This window comes from Anser cygnoides, chromosome 5 (genome assembly GCF_040182565.1).
Source record: "Anser cygnoides isolate HZ-2024a breed goose chromosome 5, Taihu_goose_T2T_genome, whole genome shotgun sequence".
NCBI classification, from domain to species: Eukaryota; Metazoa; Chordata; class Aves; order Anseriformes; family Anatidae; genus Anser; species Anser cygnoides.
The window spans coordinates 52,556,863-52,579,397 of record NC_089877.1 but is presented as its reverse complement, the minus strand read 5'-3'; the positions used below and the strand labels follow the sequence as shown (position 1 = coordinate 52,579,397).

Sequence of the window (22,535 nt, the reverse complement as noted above, 5' to 3'; positions counted from 1 at the left end):
TGGAATGGAGGGACTTCATTTTCAAAACACAAGGTGCTGGCTCAAGCAAGGAGCTTTCTTAAGGCCGTATCCTGCTGAGATGACAGGAGCTGGACAAATGCTGCTGCTGAGGAGGCATTCATATGTGAGTGTAGAGTAAAACTGCAGTTTGGCTCAAAGGATATTTACAGGCATTTTGCTGTTTTTCACAAGGAATATTAGCACAACAAGCTTATGGAGGAACGTTCTTCAGCAGGAGTCTCTGGTGGCTGGATCTGCTAGACCAGTCCTTCACTGGTGTTAGAGGCACTGGGGCTTCAGCACCCGGTCCTATCCCACCGGATGTTCATAGGGCCTGATTTAGTAGCAGTAGATAAACTACTAAGAAAATACTTTGGCAGTGGAATAAAGTGCTTGATCAAGATTTTAAATAGCCAATATACTTAAAAACAGTGTACAATTTTCATACTGCGGGGTGACCAGATTTCCAAGGGGCTTGGGGTGACCTCCATACGAAAAGCCTTTCAGAGTACTGGGCAGCATCCAAACTTCAGCCATTTGTACCAGCCAATCTGAAAGGCTCTGTGAAACTTGGGAACTGCAAAAATACCATATCAATGATTTTTATTACCCACCATGTTATAAAGTCAAATGCTCCCAGAATATTTTTCAAATACACATTTTTGTTATTTCTTTTTCTGGTAAATACAAATTGTGAATACGTATTGCCAAAATGCTTTGTGTTTCCAGGACCTGATTCTAAATTACTGTGAAAATTATCCGTTCATATGAGAAAAGATAATTCTCCACTGCTGCTCTCCTTTTTCCAGCAGTGGAGTCGGTACCCATGGAGGATGGTTGGTCGTCACGGGACACAGATGCCAAGTGCTGGCAGATATTATTCCAGTGTCAGAATCTTTTTCCTTGTCAAAGTCCCCAGGCAGTTGTGTTAATGGCTCTGGAGCTGCCTCTGGGTCTGTCACGTGGGGTAGCAGCTGATGGGTTGTTTTCTACAGTGTCCTCTTGCATGACATCTTCCTTTAACTCATCTTTGGTCCTGAGGAATTTGTACACTATTATCTACTTGGAAATAAGCTCCTATAAATTTTGCATTAGGGCTATGATTTCTTCACAGATTCACTTGCTGCTCTTAAAGCTCACATGTGCACATTTTCTTAGTAGCACTGCCTCTCTGTAACTCTGAATACCCTGCAGTTAAATTAAGCCCTGGCAGCAAAGAAATATGTGAGCAAATGAAACTATTCACTAAGAATTTGTTTCTCCTCACCCTCATCACCACCCCATCCTCTCCCTCCCCTGTTTTGTTTCTATTTAGTAAATCTTTCTTTGTGAACCGAAGTTAGCCTTCTTCTGTGTTGGTTACTTCATTCACAGGCTAGGACCAAGAGCTTTCAGCCTTTGGATTGTTCACAGTCTGGTTACATAGATTATTTGCCATTCATTCTGTCTGAGTTAGTTACTTAAATTTTGGGATCTTAATCCTGAAAAGATTAGCTTGAACTTAGTTATTCAGAGCACATACAGTGAAGCAGACTTAAGTCTTTGCTGGACTGCAGCCTTTGAAGACCAGCTCCTACAAAGTCTTGAGGTAGGGAGTCCCAGACCTGGGCTGCAAGGTGCTGGTCATCTTTGATCCCACCCAGCAGAGACCTCCAAGTGTGAGAGTAGCTCTACTACAAGAATCAGATCTGGACAAAAGCACTCAGCAATTTGCTCTGGAGGCAGTGAATAGACATCAGTCCCTGAAGAGAGCTGCTACGCTTGACTGCAATATAAATACTAAATGTAAACAAATATGTAAAGCTAATCCACGTCACACTATCATTGCCGTTACTCGACTGAAATATTTTAAGAAGGAAAATAACGATTAACAAGAGGCAAATTACACACTCTCATGCAAATTTTGAGAAACATTCATCGCAAACTCTGTGAATCTTTCCTTTTTTGCAGGCACTTTCAGAAATGCAAGGGAGTTGCCCTGCACATTCACAACTAGCAAATTGTGTTTCCTACAAAACAAACTCAGCAGTTTTATTCACAGTTGATTCAGGGGATATATGGTAAAAATCTGTGTTTTTTGTTGTTGGTTTTTTTTTTCCCCATTGTTTTTGTTTTGACAACAATCTGGCTAAACTGGTTTGGAATCTAATACCTTTATTTATAACTTGCCAGGGAAATCCCATGGAGTCTATAGGAGCAAAGGATTATTGAATGAGTGAGACTATCACAACCCAGCCTTATAGCAACAACCTCTGAAAGTTTTTCATGCCTGTTTGATAACAACAGTCAGAAAAACCCCGCAACAAATTTTCTGTTTTTCTGTTTAAGAGAGAGAGAAAATAAAAGCTTACTTTGACTGCTTACAGGCTTCTCTGATGTGAGCAAGAAGCAGTCCTTGATGCTATGCTCTTTGCTTTGGTAACAAATGTGGATTAAAGACAGTCTATGCCAAAGAGTCAGTTCACAGTGCAGCTCCACGAAGGGTTGGTGTTGTTCAGCCTAGAATGCAGCAAATTACAGTACAGGAATACGGAACTCCTTAAATTGATTTTGCCATCAACACAATGTTCAAATAACTGCACTCTCTGCTGAACATCAGAGCTAGGTCCTCAGCCAGCGTAAATGCTGAAGAAAAGGCTCTGCCCCATGGAAGTCAGTTGTGTTCTGCCCCTCAAGAGAAGTGGGGTTCTTTACATACTAGTGCACAAATCCAGGAGATAACCACAAACTCCACAGGAAAACAGAATTCATTTCGTTTTTCATGTACAGACTGATTTAGAGATCTCTCTTGTTGATAGAATGTTCATATAAACTTTGCAGACTCCACTTGCTATTTTTAGCTTTTCCTCTTCTAAAAAGAAATCGTAGCTAAGTTAAGGTTTTTAAACACTTGTAATGCTCTGGATGAAAAAAATAAAAAACATGCTTGGTACAGAGGAAAGACCTGATGAGTCACTGCATATGAAAGCAACAGGGATCTGGCAGCACCCACCTCCAAAATGTTATTACCTTCAGTAATATTCCTCTTCAAACCTATGCATAGAAAAAACAGATAGTCAGTTTTCATTCTTAAGTCACATAGGAAAAAAAGTTTTCAGGAAACATCTCCAGACCGAGCTAACGTGGCCCTGGAGTCAAGGGCCTTCTGACCTGCTTTCCACCCACTGCCTACTCCTCTTTTTTGCACTCCACCTGCTCCTGCTGTGACTATCCTTCAGTCCTGTCTGAGCTGTGGAGAGTTATATGTAACCTGTATACCCAGCACCTAAGAAGAAATCCACCTTCAACCTTGTCTCAAAGTTGGAATGCAAAGATAGATTTGCATAGATTAAATAATTGTATTGTGTATTTGAATTGTTCCTTGAATTCTTATTCCTCACACAAAATCAGAATAATTATTTATTTATTTGTAGAGAGCAAAGGAGTTTTTCCTCTTATCATAGGAAAGTTTGAGTTGTGATTAAGTGACTAATGAACTTGTCTCAATTTACACATGCCAAAGGCAGACTCAGCAGTGTCAACCTTCCTGCCTTGCAGCCATTCCTTTATACAATACACTGTCCTCAGAGTTCAGCAGTTTCCCCTCATGAAACAAAACCTCAGAAAGGTCATATTTCACCAAATACCTCCTGCAGGCTTAAATGTTTGTGTTTTTTTTTTTTTTTCTTACACTATCCTTATACAGAAAATATTTGGGCCTGATTCTCAGATCAGTCCAGGCTTGCACGCAGGAGTAACACCGGAGATTTCAGTGGGATTACTTCTGCTTCACATCTGCACAAGTGCCAGCACAAACAGGACCATTGTCAGTTTTAAGTTTACCTGGCTTTCCTTCATAATGATGAGTCAGTACAGAGTCACAGCTATCTCTTATCCTCCCAGAGCATGGCTCCGTTTCAAAAACCCAAAATAGCAAAGTCTGCTGCACTGCCAAACAGGAGACCCAGATTAAAGAATTTCAGACAGCAGTCTATCACAAGCCCGTCAAAACCATGTATATCGTGCAAATAGTGATCGGAGAGACAGATCAGGTGACTGAACCAATATAGCAGCGCAATATGTTCGCTACCTTAATTATCCCGACTTTTTTTTTTTTTGGTGAGAAACCAAAACTATTTGCTCCTTCCCTCCTTATAAAGATATTTAGTGTTAGTATGCCTAAGGTTGAGGAAATACTTTTTACATAGGCTTAGGAAAGGGGAATGTTTTGTGTGACAGGCTTTTTTTAAAAAAAGGGGAGTGTCATTATAATTGGTATTCAAAAAAAAATTAAAATTTATCCAGAAATAGCCTCTCTCTTCACTGTTCCTTCTGCTGTCCCCTTTCCTCCCTCTTCCCTGCACCCTATGAGGCTGCCTCCTACCTTCTATTGAACAATCCAAGACAAAAGAGTACAAACCAGGGGAAAAACAGTAGTTAAAATAATCTGTGATTCTTTGAAAAATAGTCCTAACATTATTTTTAATTCTGAGCACAAACAGAAATTTGTAGGCGAATGCTGCCTCAGTTGGTTTCAGTTTATAAAATGGTCATTAAGTCCATACGAAACGTGTGTTTTAGAGTTAAATCCTCTAAGACAATGAGATGAAATAAGTAATCATTTGATAGAAGTACTTATAATGAATTAGATTTGAAAATGTTGGAAAGTCATTCAAGGAAAATCCTTCTTTTACCTTACACTGAAAACATATCATTAGCCTTAATTTAAGTCAAGGTGAGGAGGGGAAGGGGTGTGAGGGGGAAAGAGACATTGCAGGAAACTCTTGAGTGACTATTGTTTAATCCCATTTAGGGACACTTTGAACAATGACATATATATAATGAGATATTTAAAATTCTTTGGTCAATCTCTAGCTAAAGGCTTTTACTGTGGAAAGAATGAGTAATTCAATACAGACTACACAGCCTTTCACATGCTTTTATTCTTGATTTGTTGGACATGTGTAACATAAATTTCAAAACCAATCTATTAATGACTTAAATTGGAAACTGGTTTCCTTTGCTTTACATACAGCATTTCAGTAACAAGCATAATAACAGGTGGATCAATAGATACTATTTGGTGCAGTATTTGCAGTATGTTAACATTAGTCCTCTACCTCTATTATTGAACATTATGTCAACAAATTCCTGTTTCGAGGAGGATGGCAAAATATTTTCCAGTGTCAAGGTTATTTAACCACATGAAATGGTAAGAAATTTTTGTGCATTTTGTTTCCTACTAACCTTGCCTATTCTTCCTCCTTCTTTTAAATAATCCATGTTTTGATCAAATCAGTGGGTTAAAAAATATTTTTGCATCAAATCTGTCTGCTGTCAGCTCAGATTATGTTCTTTAAAATGGACAGTGGTTCTGGGAAGAAAATCATTTTTTTTTTCTCAGAGAAACATAAGGAAAGAGAAGGGCATTAATATAAACACAAATTTAGAAAGAAAGAGAGAAAAAGAGAGGAGAGAGAGAGAAAACAATCGAGTTTACCATTTGAAGAACAAATTTAGCTAGGGAATTATTTCCAACCTATAGTTCTCAAACACAGCATGAAAAGACAGAAAAAATGAAATTTTAGTCATTAGAATTTGACAGCTCCCAGTCATAATATGCTGACATGTGTAATGGGAATTTAGGGGTTCTGCAGGCAGAATGAGCACTAATAATTTTTTAGGCAAATCATTTCTTTCAGCTCCATGAATCACTCAATGTTGGAAGATCACTGGACACTTACAAATGACAGGTATAATATAACTGTACTCTGCTTTGTATTCTTTGTTAAACAGATTTAAACCGGAAGCATTAATTGCCACCAAATGGGAATCAAATTTCTATGTCACAGATGACCAAAGGCTCTTATGTAGTGGCCACAGCCACAGAATGGAATAGCTTGATGGCTGCAGCCAAAATCAACCCTGCAACTTGTTGCCACTCACTTATAAACTAAAGGTCTATTTCCTTATCAGTGAAATAAAAACACCTCAGTTAGTCCTCAGTGGGTGTTTCATGTGTGAGTAATGACCTCCAGGGTATGGTTGCATCAGAGTTTCTCAGACTTTGAAGGTGTGAGCCACACTTGGTTCATCTGTTCTTCAAGAAATTCCCCAAGCACACACAACAGTGTGTAGTCTTATAATGTTGGGTTTATGAGGAAGAGAAACATACTTCAGCTACCTAATTCTACCAATGTGTGTACTATATAAGACTCTTTAAAATCTTTTCTATTTCAAAATAATTTTCAGAGATGCCTACAGGCTTTCTGGACACTTTATGCTCCCTTCAGAAGACCTGGAGGTTCTAAACCAGAGACTCAGAGCCTAAATCCAAACACATGTGGTGTTCACTTTACCTATGTCAGGCAACACCTTGGATCATGTTTAGAGGGCTCAGGCAGCAGATGAAAATTGACTCAAACTGGGAAGGTGAGCTCAATTGGCTTGAGCTATGTGGTATGGCAGCAGCTGAGCAGCAAGTAACAACGACAGAGACACAGCATTGCTTTCACACTTCAACATATGACTCATGCAGAATATGAGTGACTCACATGCAGTATGTCATACCCAACAAAACTGAGCATACTCAGGGAAAACCTGAATATAACATGCAACATCGTGCTCAGGCCCTAATCACCTTGTAGAATTAACTGGGATGTATCCCTGCTGCCTCCTGCTATATTGCTACTAGCTACAAAGAGACACAAGGATGAACTCAACATGCTGATTTCAGGACATTTCTCTAGCAGAATCACTGGTATTTTATGAGCAGTACATCATAAGGCTTGTTTCCAGCAGGTGTATCTTTATAACATCCAGGTCAGGTCTATTAAGCAACAGGGGATGCATTTCTTTGGCAGTAATCTGCCACTGTGGCACAAACAATCAGGGATGAGTATCTGACTCAACAAACAGCTGTTAAAACTCTCCCTTGCCTTTTCTTTCTAAGCAGATGGCACAACCCACCTAGCCCATACCCTCTGTGTTGTACAAGTTCAACAATCTCTTCAGCCAGTGCAGAACTGGTTCCTAACTCAGTATCATAAATCTGTTAACTTCTCTGCATATCCTTGAATCCTGCAGAGAGGATAAAAATATCTCTGGAGCTGATTGTCTTTATGGTTTTGCAGTCCTGTGATGCAGAAACCCTTTGAAGTCTGAAAGCCTTGGTCATCACGTGTTCCCAGGTAGTAAGGGACGGACCAAGTGCAAGCAGGACTGTTAGAAGTCTTAGGCACAGTGTCATTTGCTGCTGGGGGGGGGGGTGGGGGGGTTCAGGACTGTCTGTTAGGGGGATCAAGAAGGTTAGTCATACTCGATCTGGGAACAATTACCCTTTGCTTGTTGCTGAATGTTCATCTCTGCTGACCGTAAATAAAATCCATTGTGAAGTCTATGGTAATTTCAAAGGGAGAAGACAGAAGTTCAGAGAAATTAAATAACATGCATCGTGGATCCTGAATTCAGCTACTCTTCCTTCAGTCTTCCATATGCTTTTCTGAAGCTTATTACATATATCAAGAATTTCTCTTCCCTTTCTTTCTTCCTCATTTGTATGCCAGCATTCTTCCTTCCAATCTGATTTTTTCCTTTTTTATTTCCATGAATTTAGTACTAGTTCTAGGTCCCTTAACTTAAGTGGTAAGTTAACTCATCAAATCTTCTGTCTTTTGCCATGCCCTGCATGTCTTTTTTGGGATTAGCACTTGAAGATGCACTCACCTCAAAACATTCCAGATTATTTGTAGTGAGAGAATGAAAGGAATGAATGAAATTTGCTTGAAGTGACAGCATATATTATGACAGAAGTTTTAATTTCAAATGGTAAAGACAGATCCCTACCCTCCCGAGGCCTGTGATAATGAACAGGCTTTAGTGGTGGCAAAACCCACCTCTCAAAGATACTGTGCTGTGTTCATGACTTCCGCATTAAACCAGCAGTGCCCTTTATTTCTTCCTCTTTGGATCTGGCATGTGTGTGTCAGTTGAGGTATCCAGAGACAGCACAGATGCCCAAACGTAGGCAGGAAGCCAGGCTGCAGGGCTTACAGTATAAATATATATTTTTATAACTTCATACAGACCTTTTTTTCCCAGTAAGTGTGTTTTTTGGGCTTAGAAACTCTATGTTCTTAGCTATTTTAAGAAATCTGATGGGTGAGAGATGGAGAAGCAGCAGACATGTTGGCAAGATCTTTCCATGAGCAGAATGCAAAGATTAAAAAAAAAAAAAAAAGAAAAGAAAAGAAAAAAAAAATAAAAGAAATAAAGAAAGAAAGGCAAAAAAAAATAAAAAAGAGGGATACCTTTGACTTTTTCTTGCTCTTCTGTCTCAGAAAATTGGCTCATCTGAAACTGTTGGATTTTGGCAAAGTCTTCATATCAAATGAGAGAAGTAGCATGTTTCTGAAGCAAGGTGATTTCCAAAGTGAAGCTAGATGTGCATTCAGCTCCTTCCACTTGGCAGCTATCATGAAGGGCAAAAAGATTTACCAGTTCTCCAGAGGGTATCTAACAAGGTTGCCCCAATCTGTCAGGAAGTGTTAGAACTCAGTAAGACTTGAAGTGGGACTTAAAGTTAATGAAGCTCAGATGCTCACAATGTCAGGTGTGGATCCACCCAAATCAAGGAAGAAATAGGAAGAAGGGAAACATGCAAGGAGTTCTAAAAGAAGACACCACGCAGCCAGGCTTAGCAAGAATACTAAATAAAGAGGGCAAATTGAGATGTTCTTGTAGTTACCGTGTATCAGCTGGTCTCTGGGACCTATCCACATGAGTGCTGTTTGACTGCAATGAATATCAAGCAAGGCTGAATAAGGTTTGCCTGTAATCAAAAGGAAGTTATGCATTTTATTTACACAGAGATAGAGAAAGAAAGAAAAAGAATGTTACCCATAATATCAAACTCCAAAAGATTAAGGATTTTGAACACTAGCTCATAGTTTGTATGAGAAGATGAGAATGGGATAACAACTGAAGCTCTACATAGTGCTTTTGCATTTGTAAGAAAAAGAGGGCTGAAAAATAGCACTGTGTAACCTCTGCAAAATGGGTCACAACTGGACTAGAAGTAATTGCAGAAGTCCCATTTTGTCTAACAACATTTCTCCAACGGTCTGTCCAGATTTCTGTCTAATCTAATCTATCCATACGCCCATCACTTTGAAAATGACTTGCCATTTTTCAGGTTTTATTAATCCACCTTTGAAAATTCAAAATATGACTCAGAAGCAGGAAATGGCCTTGTGAAGTAAAAATGATAATAATAATTAAAAGCACATGCTTAAATCTACACACAGTCCCACTCTGCAAGAGTTAAAATGCATACTACATCTCAAAGATCTTTTTATTCTTTCAAAGTAAGAACTAATGGAATAAGGGAAGAAAAAGTTTCCACGGCCCAGATATGTCTTTGCTGAATCACTTTGTAAGGTGTGGACAATTGAGTCATAAACTTTCACACTACAGATGGCTGTGTTTCTTTCATAGTGAATCAAGCTCTAAAAGATCTGTGACACTTTATGTTATATGTTAACTAGAGAGGCATATTATGTAAAAAGCACATAGGGTTTCACACGCACTAGTGCTCTCTACACAAGAGAGCATCATTTTCAATATTCACTCATAAAACCAGCTTCCATGTCTATATACTAACTTTTTTGTGCAATTGCCTCTGTGTATGTGGGTTGGTACACATTCATACTGCTCTCAGACTTATTGGAAATCCTGCTGTGTAGAGCTTCATAAATTCATCAAAGGCATTTTTAAATATCTTTTTATATCCCATACAACTTGTATGTTTGATTTTAACATTAAAAAAAAAAATAAATCAAACAAGTAATATGTCTCTAGATTGTCACCTAATCTAAAGCCACTCAAAGAAATGAAAGAGAAAGTAAGCAACTTGGTATATATATGTGTGTTCTCATATGATAAAAATGTCCAAATATTATAGACACATTTTAGAATTTTGGACATAGAACAACAATGCAAAAAATACTTGCTGTCTACCTTAACCCAAATCTCTCTTCAATAGAAGGTTTCACAACAGAAAGGCTAACACCTGTAACTACAGGCACACAGTGTGCAGTTACACTGACACTGGAAGTTGTTTAAGAGCACCGGTAAAACTCATATTCACATTTTGAGTGCAAGTACACTCCCTATAAACATTATTTTAAAAATCACATAAAAAGCATAAAAATGATGCCTCCCCAACTGACAGTCTATGGCAATGGAATGAAGTGCAATTACTAAGGATGATCAATATCTAGAACAAGGATTAACACTTTGTTTATCTGAACAAAGAACATTTTGTTCTCATTTTTCTGAACCAGTAGAACATTGTTGCGCACAGTGCAAATCATTTCTAAGGTGATTATGACTGACTGTATATTTAAAACAAATAAAAATTAAAGGAAAAAAAATTACTACAGTCTACCTCTCAAGATATATCCTCTTCTTTGGACAACAATGATGCACACAAACCTATAATTTGTTGTTCAAGAGGAAATTGTTTTAATTGTAAAAAGGACTGTGTTCACTACCATGCATCCCATCAGACAGGGATTAATGCTAGGGATTAGTCCCTGTATTTTTTGGAATTTTTTCTTCAAAGTGTACGCCACATGAACTTTTCTGGCGATGCAGCAGTTTATCAGGCTGAATTACAGACTATTTATGTCTTAGGATCATTTGGCTAGACACCTTGACCAATAAAACAAAATTTTCTTGGAGCTGCTGAAGGACCTTTCAGTCTCATCTCCGGATGCATAAACTAAAGGAACCAGTAAAAACAGGTAGTGGAAAACAAGAAACAGACAGCTACAATGAGAACAGATTTTCAGCTATCTTTCACTGTCTCTACAATTAAACAGAACTTCAAACACACTAAATGCTCAATGCAGAAGGCTGGTTTGATTACTGATCTATGGTCTAATGATTCAAAGTTTGCTATTTACACTTTTTCAGCTTTAGGTAGGAATCAGATTTCCTAGTATATCACCTAGCTTTCCAGATCCTCAGCAATATATTATAAAGATATCTTAATTTTAATTTTTTGACAACTGTTCTCTGTCATTTTGCTGCTTTTCTCACCCATTTAAGTATATATAGCACAATAAGATATATTTTTGGTATTCCCTTGCAATGCTATACCCTGTCATGCTTAAATGACAAAACCAGAACAATGCCAGCTTTAAGCTAGTTTGAACTACATGAACACTGAAAAAACTAAAGTACCCTGATCCCCAGCATGCCTTCTCAGTGTTATTGGGATCGTTACACAAAGTTCTGCTACTTCAACTAGCTGAGAAATTAATATAGTGGTAGTCTGCCACTGTCCACATGGACCAACCATTAAAGGACAGCAAAGAGTGCATACAACACACTTCACCAGTTTCACAATTATTTCGTAAAACAGAAGGTATAATATTGGGATTCAAGCAGCGTGGTGCATTGTGTCCACCCCAGGGTCTGCACAGTGGCTGCAGACCTTTTACTCTGGCTCGGTGAAGTAACCACCACCCCAAAGCTCTTTTTTCTGTTCTTTCATGAAATAAACAGAAGGGCAGTTGAACATAATTCCTACCTCCATGTTACAATTTTAACCACTCTTCCACATTTCTTGACAGCAAGAAGACAAACAGGGTTGTGAGGGCCCTTGCTAAGTTTAGTGACATCTCACAGACACCTTTATTCCCACTCATCTGAAATTTCTCACACAAGACAGGCCACTACATTTGCTTATCATCTACTTTTACCACCAACTGAATTCCAACTGAAGGCTATCATTGCAGATACTGTTTCTGTTTTAACTGTTCTAAGACCTTAGCTCTGCTGCTGGTGTTTTAAATACCTTGAGGTATTTCAAAGTAGTAGATGAGCCACATTTGACAAGGAAAAGCTGTTTGATTATCATGATGTAGAATTTGCTCATTATAATTTGTTAAACTATAGCTCTATAATGCTTGATACCAGTCTTCAGAGACATTTGAGTCTATATTGCTCAAGTGAAGCGCTGCAAACTCTTTCCCCTTGTCCTTATCTCCCTTATGTCACTATGCTGTTTCAGGTATGCATTAAAACCTCCAGCAGTTTTCTGTTTATTGAACATAAGCTCTTTTACATGTGGCACAACTGGAATTTCAGACAGTCACTCACAATAACCTGCTCATTAACTTACTCCTACACCCACATCTTTAGACAAATTATGAAGGTCTTGCAGACTAATCTGTCCCACATAATTAGGTCCTGTGAGCTTTGCAGTATACTTTCTTACTCTACTATCCTTTAAATTCCAAGGAACCTCTTTGGAGGTAATTTGACACGTAAAATGCATGCAGTCCTCAGAATGTTTGCCACATGTTCTGCTATTTCCTGCTATGTTATTATGGCCTTTCACCATTTCCTCTCACCACAACCTCATGTCTGCATTTCTTTCACCCCCTAATCCATATACTTTTACTAAGTTATCACTATTCCTCACAGAGTTTCACTTACACTGGGAAGTAGCAACTCTAACAGAAACACTTGATTATAATTTAGAGACAAAATTATGGCAAATAATCAACATTTTTAATTCCAACTCAGAACATTTTCAGTTCAACTTTCAGCTTCTGTTTGTATCCTTTTTTTCCCATTACTGTTAACTATCCTCTTTTCTGTGTCCATACCACATTGAACCAACCCATTGAAATATATTTTACTGGCAAGTTTAGAAAGATTGAAAATGAGTGTTAACAAAAATATGCATTTTCAGAGCAAGGGCAGGTTTTGATGGACTTACTCAAGTAGAAAACAATATGATCTCTCAAGGCATAGAGTACCAAAAGTTAGATGCTATATTGCTCCCAGTGGAATCCTTAAGTCCCTTGCCAAAAGACATTTAATGTGCAACCACCTCTACTGTAAAACAAATGCTGAAGAGGTGCCGACAGTGATATTTGCACAGATTCATTCTCATTAAAGGCTCTTATAATAGCATTCACTCTGGTGTAAACTTTTAAAAATTGACTCCTAGATCCATTAATCCCTTTCATGTACTGCTCATGAGCTTAATGTGTGACACTGTAGCTAAAAGGACTAACTGGGTCCTTAGATGGATAAACAAGGGAATACAGAACAGAAGTAGAAAAGTTATATGTATCTTTAATAGCAGTGGGATCTGTTCTAGAAATGTTGGAAAGACTTTGGAGCAGGAAAGACTTTGGAGCAACTAACGGATTGGAGAACAGGCCTTAGAGTGAAAGGCATAAAGAACTCAATTTATTTAAAGAAATGCAAGGGATAATTTGATTATAGTTTAGAGATGTCTCTAGACATAATAGGAACTTAATACTAGGGGAATCTTCATCCAGCAGAAAAAAATATATATATACTGCAAAAATCAATAGCTAAAGACTAAAGCTATAAAACAGATGTACAGTTTTAACAGTATATTATTCAACCACATCTGTTGGACTCCTGTGGAGAGAAAAGCACACCTGTGGCCTGCAGCTGTGACACTGCCAACGTAGTCACCAGGTAGCCAAAATCCCAGCATGAGCTGTCCACCTTCCATTAAATGAAAAGGAGAGGTTACCCAGCAAACGTAATCTCTGAATACCAACCATGTACGACACTATTTCCTCTGTTGTCCAACTTCAGGCACCTAACATAGATGTCAAGGATTCCTATGTAATCAGAGAAGCTTCTGAAGTATAATTCAAAACACCAATATTAAGAACCCATCCCTTTCTGTTGACTCTGCAGGAAGTCTGGGATCCTGATCATACATGGTCTGATGGCCATCCAAAATATTCTGTCTTGCAGCCCCTATTATATGTGAAATTATGTGTGAAAGAATGAGAAGAATGCTTCTTCCCTTTTCTGCTATATCCTTCCTTTTATCTGATGTTTCACTTTTCTTGTTTGTTCCTCTCCATCCACATAGTTTGCTGAGTAAGAAAACAGACTGCAAGAGGAATTGTTGGGATCTCTGCCCTGGTGCAGAGAACTCCTCTCCTGGGTCTATTCTCCACCCAGACGGAGCTACCCTCAGCTCTGCTGCTGCCACAGATGTTTCCCAGGGTCTGTGCTGGTGCAGCTTGTTCAGGCTTCAGCATTAAATCTCATTTTATATATTAGGATAATTCTTCTGTGCTGAATGTATGCACTGGCCTAACTGTGTGGGCACAACAGACAGAATTAAAACTGTTTTCTAAGCTTCAGCATTGAGCACATAATGACTGTCACAGGGAACATCCACTTCCCAAGGTGATGAAAGAGCAACACGCCATTACACATTATTTAAACACTCTCTGACATCTTCTGCACAGCAATAGTGTAGTGGCAAAGTGTGTCTTACAGCACAGCTACCAAAAAAAAAAAAACAAACAAAAAAATAGTTTACTGCGCTGAGGACAAGCATCCTCAAACTGTGCCATGACACAGAACTTCATTATTTTAGACATTATGGCCTATCTCCTGGTTCACCATTAAAACTGTCTTGCTTACTAGTGGAAGACCATAAACCACTAGAAGACAGAGCACGAACTGTTCTTCAACACTGGGCTGGCTGGAAAGACCACCTTTCTCCTCCTTTTTTTCCCCTGAACAATAATTAGTACAGAGGGCACCATTAGATCAGCACCAGAGTACTGATCTAATTCATTTTTTGCCAAAAAATGAATTAACTTCCCTTTGCCAAAAGCAGAGGTTCTGTTGATGAGAGCTGTAAGAGTTTGGTGAAGTGTGATGCACCATGTCACTGTGCCCTAGCACTCAGCTAGATTTCAGTGGACTTTCCTGACCTGGTTGTCATGAAATTTTCTTATGTGAAGATGGTAAAACTGATCAAAATTTCATCAGGGTGAAGATGCTTTGTTGACTGGAGTTAGTTTACAAGACATTATTAAAATAGGATTTAAGTATGTGCTCTGATCCTTCTTCTTCATGGACAGGCAGATCCACTATGCAGACTCTGTTGTAGGATAAGAGTCTACCTTGACTTGTGGAATCAAAGATCCTTGAAACTAGAAGGTGCCAAAAATGATGCCTATTTAACAGTAGAAACTCTATATTTCACTTTGTAGTTAACTCTGAAAATAACTGGGATTTCAGACTGAAAGGCAAAGTTATACCAGCAACACATGAATTGTTTATTCTTAAATATAATATTTAATTTTTCTAAATGTCAATCTACTTACATACAATAAAAATGAGTCACTCTTAGTTCACATTAATGAGGAACCTTCTTCTTAATGGCTTATGGCCGACACAAATATGCCTCTGTCTTGAAGAACAGAGCAATATACAAATAAAGCTGCTGTTAAAATTCATGCATAATCAAAACAAATTGAATATCCACTTTTATTTCCATAGGGAACAGAGCTATAAAGATTAATGCTAGACAATGATATTTAATTAAAGCTTATTTACTTTATAAGTACTTCCATGTTTTCAAGAGTATTCTCTTTTGGAACAGGAAGCTGTAATGCATTTCTGAGCCATCTAACAGTCATAGGTGGAGGAAAGTAGTTATGATCACAGCACAGTGCTTACAGCAATACTGACAAACTGTCTAGCAAATTTTTCACATTAAAGAATTCTGGTGTTAAAGAATTTAAAATGCATTTTAATTGACTTTTCAAAATTCCATTTTTTATTCACAAACACACCTGAATGCAATAACAGGAGTTCATTTTTATATGCATTATTCTCTCTGATGGCAAGTTATTGTACTGTACACATACTCCTCTCTTCATTTTTGAGATACAAAATAAAAGGTTATGCTCTTATGATTCATAACAAAATAAGTTTCCTTTCCTTTGCCACTAGTCTGCTGTTGTATTCCAGATTTTATTTTTAAGTAAACTGTTAACTACTTCAGTGAAATTAGAGGAACTGGTTTCTGTATGAATGCAGATATTGACATGAGAAACTAAAGGGAGTACTGTACAAAAGGGCACTTTCATTTTGCCCGTTGAGGTTAAAAAATACAATAAGATTTTGGAATACTAATTTCTATGAGATTTCATTTTAAAACACAAGAATTGCTGGATATATGTGGCTGGTGCTCGTTTCTCATCTGTATGAACACACAACCTCCAAACACAACACTTTCAATAACAGTTGTATTAGTCATTTACAACTACAAGGCTACACAAATAAAATAGCTTTATTTGGATTGTAATTAACATGGCAAATATCACAATATTCTTCAGGAAAGAAACATTCTGAATCTATGTATTTTATTTCTTCTGACAACTGGCAACGTATATTGTACTGCAGAATGCTTTATTGCTTTTTAACTATTCACCCTACACAGTATACATAAAAGCTTAATGAGTATAGCTGCATAAAAACTAATTTTAATGCTTTTAAAATCAATGGTGAACAAAATGTTGTTTAGATTGTTTTTCAAACAACTATACCACATCTGATCTTTTGAGGAAAAGCAATTACTTCTTCTTGTCATAGCCAATACATTTCTTCATTCTCCCATTTTACTTGTACCATTCTTAGGCACCTTTACACCAGTTACCATGCAAACAGTTAAATAGTTGTGCAAATATAGAAGAATATTGTTATTAAATATCTAATCAATAAAATGCCACTTCCACTAATAGGCTAACAGTGAGGAAGGCAAGAGGAAAAAGACTAAAAGGATTTTTTTTTTCAGATCAACAAATAGTATATATGCAAGTTCACCTAATTAAATACATTTTCAAGGAAAATTTACAGATAATATATAAATGGTATACAAAAATCTTTCGAAGAAACAGCTGCTAAAATCTGAATTTAGCTCCTTATTCTTTTAACCACTCTGTGAATAAGCATTAGCTTTTTTGTATTTTCTAAGGAAACATCAAATGTAATCATTTTTTGTAAGTTTCAAGTGCTATAAATCATTGGGAACTTATGTACACCTAATTTATGCAATCGTATTGGTAGTGAGGAAATCATCATTCTTCAGTGTTTTGTATCTCTGTCATTCTCTCCCAGAGAATTTCTTTATTACAACAAGCACCACAATAGTTGAGAGTTTCTCAGCATTTATATTAGTGAGACCAATTTTTTAAGGTATGTAATTCAGTTATAAAAACTGAGACCATAGCCTGAAAGTGTTATTTTGTGAATTTCCAAATATGCACACACACACAGCCTGCGCACATCAGAATTTAAAATGCTTCCTTATTCTTTCCCATCACTGGCACTCCTGAAATCTAAAAACATATCTCTCTTTTTTAGTAATTTTGCAGGCCATCAGGCCAGAATACATACCAGCTCTTTGGTACAAAGAGAAAAATAACAACAGCAACTACCCACCAAATGGCTGAGGTATTGAGAATTATAAAGCATTCTTAACACATGCATAAAAGCCACTTTTCATATGGAGTTACGATGCATTCTGGAGTATGTTGCAGAAATACAGAAAAGTACATAATACATAAATGCGTGCTATTGTGCATAGACATTTGCTACACACATCTCCAATGCAGTGTGTGTTGAATCCACATTAAGAGTCATACAGAAACATCACTAAACATGCTTCTTTTAGAGAGCCCACTTTCCCCCTTTACTGCAACACAGCCTCTGTTGGCAATGTTAGAAATAGGTGTTTACAAAGTCGTGTTTCAATTGGAAGTTTTGCCTGTGCAAGGGCTGCACTTTCAGGCTCTGTGTTCACCACAATAAAGCAACTGGTTTAGGGGCAGCTTGCTCTTACCATTGTGAATTAACGCAGCCGTTTGGAAAGAGGCTTTTGGGGGACATCTGCTTAACCTCATTCTAGCTGCCTGTCCCAGTAAAAATCTTCAGTATCAGAGATCTTGTAATTTCTAAACACAGTTATCTTAGTACCTCTATTGTAATGATATATATATTTTTTTTCCTTGGGATGTAAATAACAAGACAGCAATAGAGGCAACAGAACCTGAGTGCAGAAATACAGCTCCAGCCATTCCAGTCAGAAATTAAGTAAAAATCAGAAAAAAAAATGAGATTAAATTTCAACTTTAAGGTAATAAAAGATGGAAATGGAGGTGCCAATGAAATCTGCCGAAACTAAATTTCAGAAGCACGGCTTTCTCATCTTGAAATGTTACACCCATAAAAACAGCCTATAAAATTAATCTACCTGGAGATTTTCCATGTTAAATCAGCTCAGAAATAACTTTTAAGCACTTATGGCATTATATCTAAAATACATATTCTCCTGTTGTCCATATATCAAAATCCTGTGTATTTTGAAAAATAAGATCTGAGCTGCACTGAAATGTTTGTATTATAAGAAAGAACAGTAATAAAGTATATCACTTTCAGAGAGATTTGACATTTGTAAGCTTTCTCTAAAAATTTGCATCGGCTTGCAGCATTGGAGGAGCATGTTTAAAGGTTCCTAAATTCACTTTTTTCAAGAGAAGAATATAGAACACTGAAAGGTGGCAAAAAGAAGCAAAAAGCTTCTGTATCTTTTCAACCTGGATCTGAAAATGAAATTCCTAAAATGCTGTTGTTATCTGTTTTACCAGAAGTGCAATATGTCCCATTCATATAAACTCTTTTATTCCATTTGCTTAAAGGAAAGGGACATTCAGCATGAGAAAATCAGTGGAGTAATTTTCAAAGAAAACAAACCCTTACTTTTTTCAGGAAAATAATGTGATTTTTTTCAGTTTGCCAGATCTGGAGATAAAGAGCATTTAGATAGCACTGCTTATATTCTAACCAACTTGTCCAAATTATTTTCTTGTAAAATTTAGCTTGAGCTATATAATAAGATGTGCAAATTCAGGGCTTTTTTTTTTTTTTTCACCTAGAAAGCTGTAATAGGCAAAGTAGCAGATACAAGTGGAGAAGAAAAAAAAAAAAAGATGAAAAAAAGATTCCATACATTTGGGTTCCTTCCAAGAACTTTGCCACATTTTGCAGATTCTCAGTTTTCAAATAAAGGTGTCTTAGCCTTGCAATTGTGGAGATATTCTTGCCTCTGTAAATCAATGTATTGTTGCTAGCCAGCCTTGCAGAAATCTGTCTACAGCCAGCCAGACAGAAACAATAGGAGCGACAATTATATGTATTCTTTTCCCTCCCTCCAAAATTAACATGGTTTTGCCTTAAAATTGCAAGGCAATTTTAGTAAAGGATGTGTTAGTGTTTAAAGCACTAAGTTGGAATCAAGCAGAGGTTGCATTGTAAAAGCACATATAATTAAAGTGTACAGACTCCTTTTTTTTTGCTTATACAGTGTCAGTTTAGGTTACTTTTATCAACTCAGTGTCGCAGATCAGGCAGGGAGACAAATGAACTCTGTAAGGAAATAAATTTGGGATGAGCATTTGGATTTTATCAGTTCTGTGTGTTTGGACAAATAAGGTGTTTCAGGCAAGTTACTGAAGAAAGGCAGAAAAAAAGCCAGTTGCAGGCTAAATTGTACCAATCTAAATCACTGTGAAAACACTGCATTCAGGAAGGCAGCAACTTCAGTGAATCTTGATTAATAAAAAACAATACAATTTTACAATATTGGTAAAATATCTCCATTTCAGCCAACATTACTGAGTGCAAGACCTGGTTCAGTGGTGTTTTTTTTTTTCTGTTTTTTTTTTTTTTCTGTTTTTTTTTTTTCTCCTGGAACTTTGATTTAAAAAAACATTTTGCCTTCCTGTTTCAACAGTTTTTAACTCACCTTACTTTACTACTCCAAAAATCTACCTGAGCTTGGAACAAACATCAGGTTCCAGAATTTAACAACTGTACAAAGGTGGTGTGGTATAGCATGTTGTTAATGTGCTTTATATTTCTGAATTCAGAAGCTCTCAGCAACTTAAACATGTTCACTCATGTTTCTGACACATTTATCCGCAGAATGGGTTCAGAGGTGGACGCTCTTTGATGTGAAATCAAGGTGCTACAGAATTCTGCAGAATCTATAGAAATACCTCTACAGATTTTGCCAAAAAAACTAAGCAGATTTATATTGGCCCTGCCAATGACTTTCTGTTTAACTTGTAATCAAAACAACTCAAACCCAGTTACTGTTTGCATATCTGCCAAGCCTCTCAATTTCAGCAGTAGGCAGCAGACTCTCAGTATGACAGCCTGTCTTTCAGATTCAAGCTGAATCTGCCAAGGCTCCACTACAGAGGCAACTGGTAAATTAAATGCCAACAAGCAAGGACATTCATGTACCTTTACACTCTGCACATGAAGAGACATCACAGGCCTCTTCATTCTAATGGGTGCTTTGTGTGTTTTGGGCTGCAAAGTAAAGAGTGCCTGCTCTTATGCATAATGAAGCCATTGCATATATATTAGTTTAGCTGTATTGCTCTAATTCTATGGTCACAAATTACCTAACAGGTTTTCTTGTTACAGAAAAACAGAATATCCTTTTGTTGGTGAAATTAGCCCACAGAAATCAAGCAATGAAAGAAAAATCAACTTTTAAGCCCTCTTCTACCTAAAGACAACAGATAATATAGTCAGGTTATAGCAGAGTCATTGCCAAGGGTAACTGAAAATAAGAAACATTCCAATCATACTGTCAAATCTTTAATTCTCTTGTTTATAACATAGGCACACTCTCTGATTCTGAAAAAGGGGATCTTTTTAAAGCCATCGGAATTACTGATGATTCTTTATAGCAAGCAGAAGAGGTTAATTATATTTATGTAATTATTGACTCTTATTAATACTTACAAGTTGCATGAGACTTTTTGATTATTGATAGCTGATGCAGTCACTATTGCCAAGTTTAGATTGTATTAGCAATTTTGAGTGCACAACCATAATACAACCAGAGATATTAATACTATTGAGCATAAATAACAGTACTTGACAGGCTCAAGTAGGGGGAAAAGCACTAACACTGGTTACTCTAATGGACAGAATAAATGATAGAAGCGTATAATGAGTTTACAGCAGCCAGGTTTAGTGAAATCTATTTCTGAGTAAAAAGGGGTTGGGGGAAGGTAGCAGTTTTGGTAACAGAATGAGGGTACGATCACATTAAAAATTAACAGGGTGTTTTCAGATAATTGAAAGAAAAAGCACCGACATGGGAAACTTAGCTGTTGTAACTCACATGGCTCTACAGTGGGCATTATCACTGTTTCCTGCCATGGATTTAATCTGCCATCACACCTAAAAATGAAAGAAAGAAGTATGAGTGTTCCAAGAGTTCCTACAATAACATGAGAGGGTTTTCTTTTTTTTTTTCTTTTTTTCTTTCTTTTTTTTTTTTTAATAAGGGGAGGCAGAGAAATCCTCAGTCCAATATAAAAGAGGTTACTGTTGTGCAAGTGTCTTTTTTATTTACTATAATTTGGCAGACACAGCTCTGCAAGACTTCAGAACTAAGAAAGTGGAAAACTTTGATGTTCCTTTGACATGAGCTGGTTGAGATGCATCTTCTTCGTAATTGTAGAGAAATATTATATTGTTGCAGCTACCTGGTGCTAGCAGTGAACTACGCTGCATTTTATGGAGCCAATTCCTCCCTTCTCCACTTCCCTCCAGCATCTGCAGTACTTACCTTTGTCACACCAGGATTCACTTTAACTGGAACTATGTCAGGTGTCCCTAGAAAAATGACAAACTAAAATTAACCTATAATTGTAATCTGAGCCTGAAGGCATGTGCTTGGTGGGAAAGAATTCACCTTCTACGGACACACACACATCAGGGAATGTTAGAGGGATATTTGAAATTTCAGACATTGCAATTTCATCAATCAATTTGTAAATCAGTTAGAAACCAGTCATGCTCTTTTGCAGTGTGACCTAAGCCTTCAGTTGAACTTGCTATTGCCCAGTTGTATGTCATTTCCAGAGCCTGATACAGTGGTTGCTAGAGAGAGCCTCAAATCTCCTGTGAACTACAGCATCAGGTGCTGGAAACAGTCTTTCCTCTCCCACTTATTAAAAGTATTTTGTAAGTAATTAAGTGAAATCTGACAATATAAGAAGTGCCTAACTGTAGAAATAAAGTTAGAGTTAAACCTTCAAGGTTAAAAAAAAACACAGATCCAGAAGTCTGAGTAGTTTTCAAGCTCTGTTTTTCTCCTTTATTTTAGTCGCCTGCCTATAGGCTGGAAGTTAGTTGTTGGCTAGCTTGAGACAGGGATGTTGCAGGCAGCAGGACAGACTGCTAAAAACTGTCTAACTCTCATATACAGAGACACACTATCCCCTCCCTGAGGCCTACCTAAGTTAGAACATAAAGTGCAAGTACATACAAGTTAAAAATAATGAAACTTCACTCTCCAGGAGCTACTGAATTTGACTTCTGCAAACACATATTTCCATGTAAATATTCTCCCAAGCTTAACTTGAAACAACCCAGTTCTGTCTATCTTTGTGAGACCTGTTTTGTTAAACCTTTTTTTTTAAGGTAAAAAAATTCTCATGCTTATGTTGAAAAATGATTAATGGAGTGTTGTTTTAAAACACACACACACACAACCACCACACACATTTCACCCATAATAGGGAAATAATTTACTGTTTTGTGTCCTGTGCCATTTGACAGCAATTGATTTGGGGCTGGGGGGAGGGGAGGAGGGT

The 22,535-nt window shown here is 37.3% G+C and overlaps 1 long non-coding RNA gene across 2 annotated transcripts; it reads right to left on the bottom strand.

Moving 5' to 3' along the window:
* Positions 1 to 1,345: 1,345 nt before the first annotated feature.
* On the bottom strand, positions 1,346 to 21,560 carry LOC106036194 (uncharacterized). Of its 2 annotated transcripts, none has more exons than XR_007165752.2 (5): positions 21,506 to 21,560; positions 21,056 to 21,114; positions 8,726 to 8,809; positions 8,289 to 8,449; positions 1,346 to 3,033 (listed from the first exon to the last, which is right to left on the bottom strand). It is a non-coding gene; the product is annotated as an uncharacterized lncRNA (long non-coding RNA). The 2 variants fall into 2 exon arrangements; XR_010831989.1 differs by lacking the exon at positions 1,346 to 3,033 and adding an exon at positions 7,315 to 7,375.
* Positions 21,561 to 22,535: the final 975 nt, after the last annotated feature.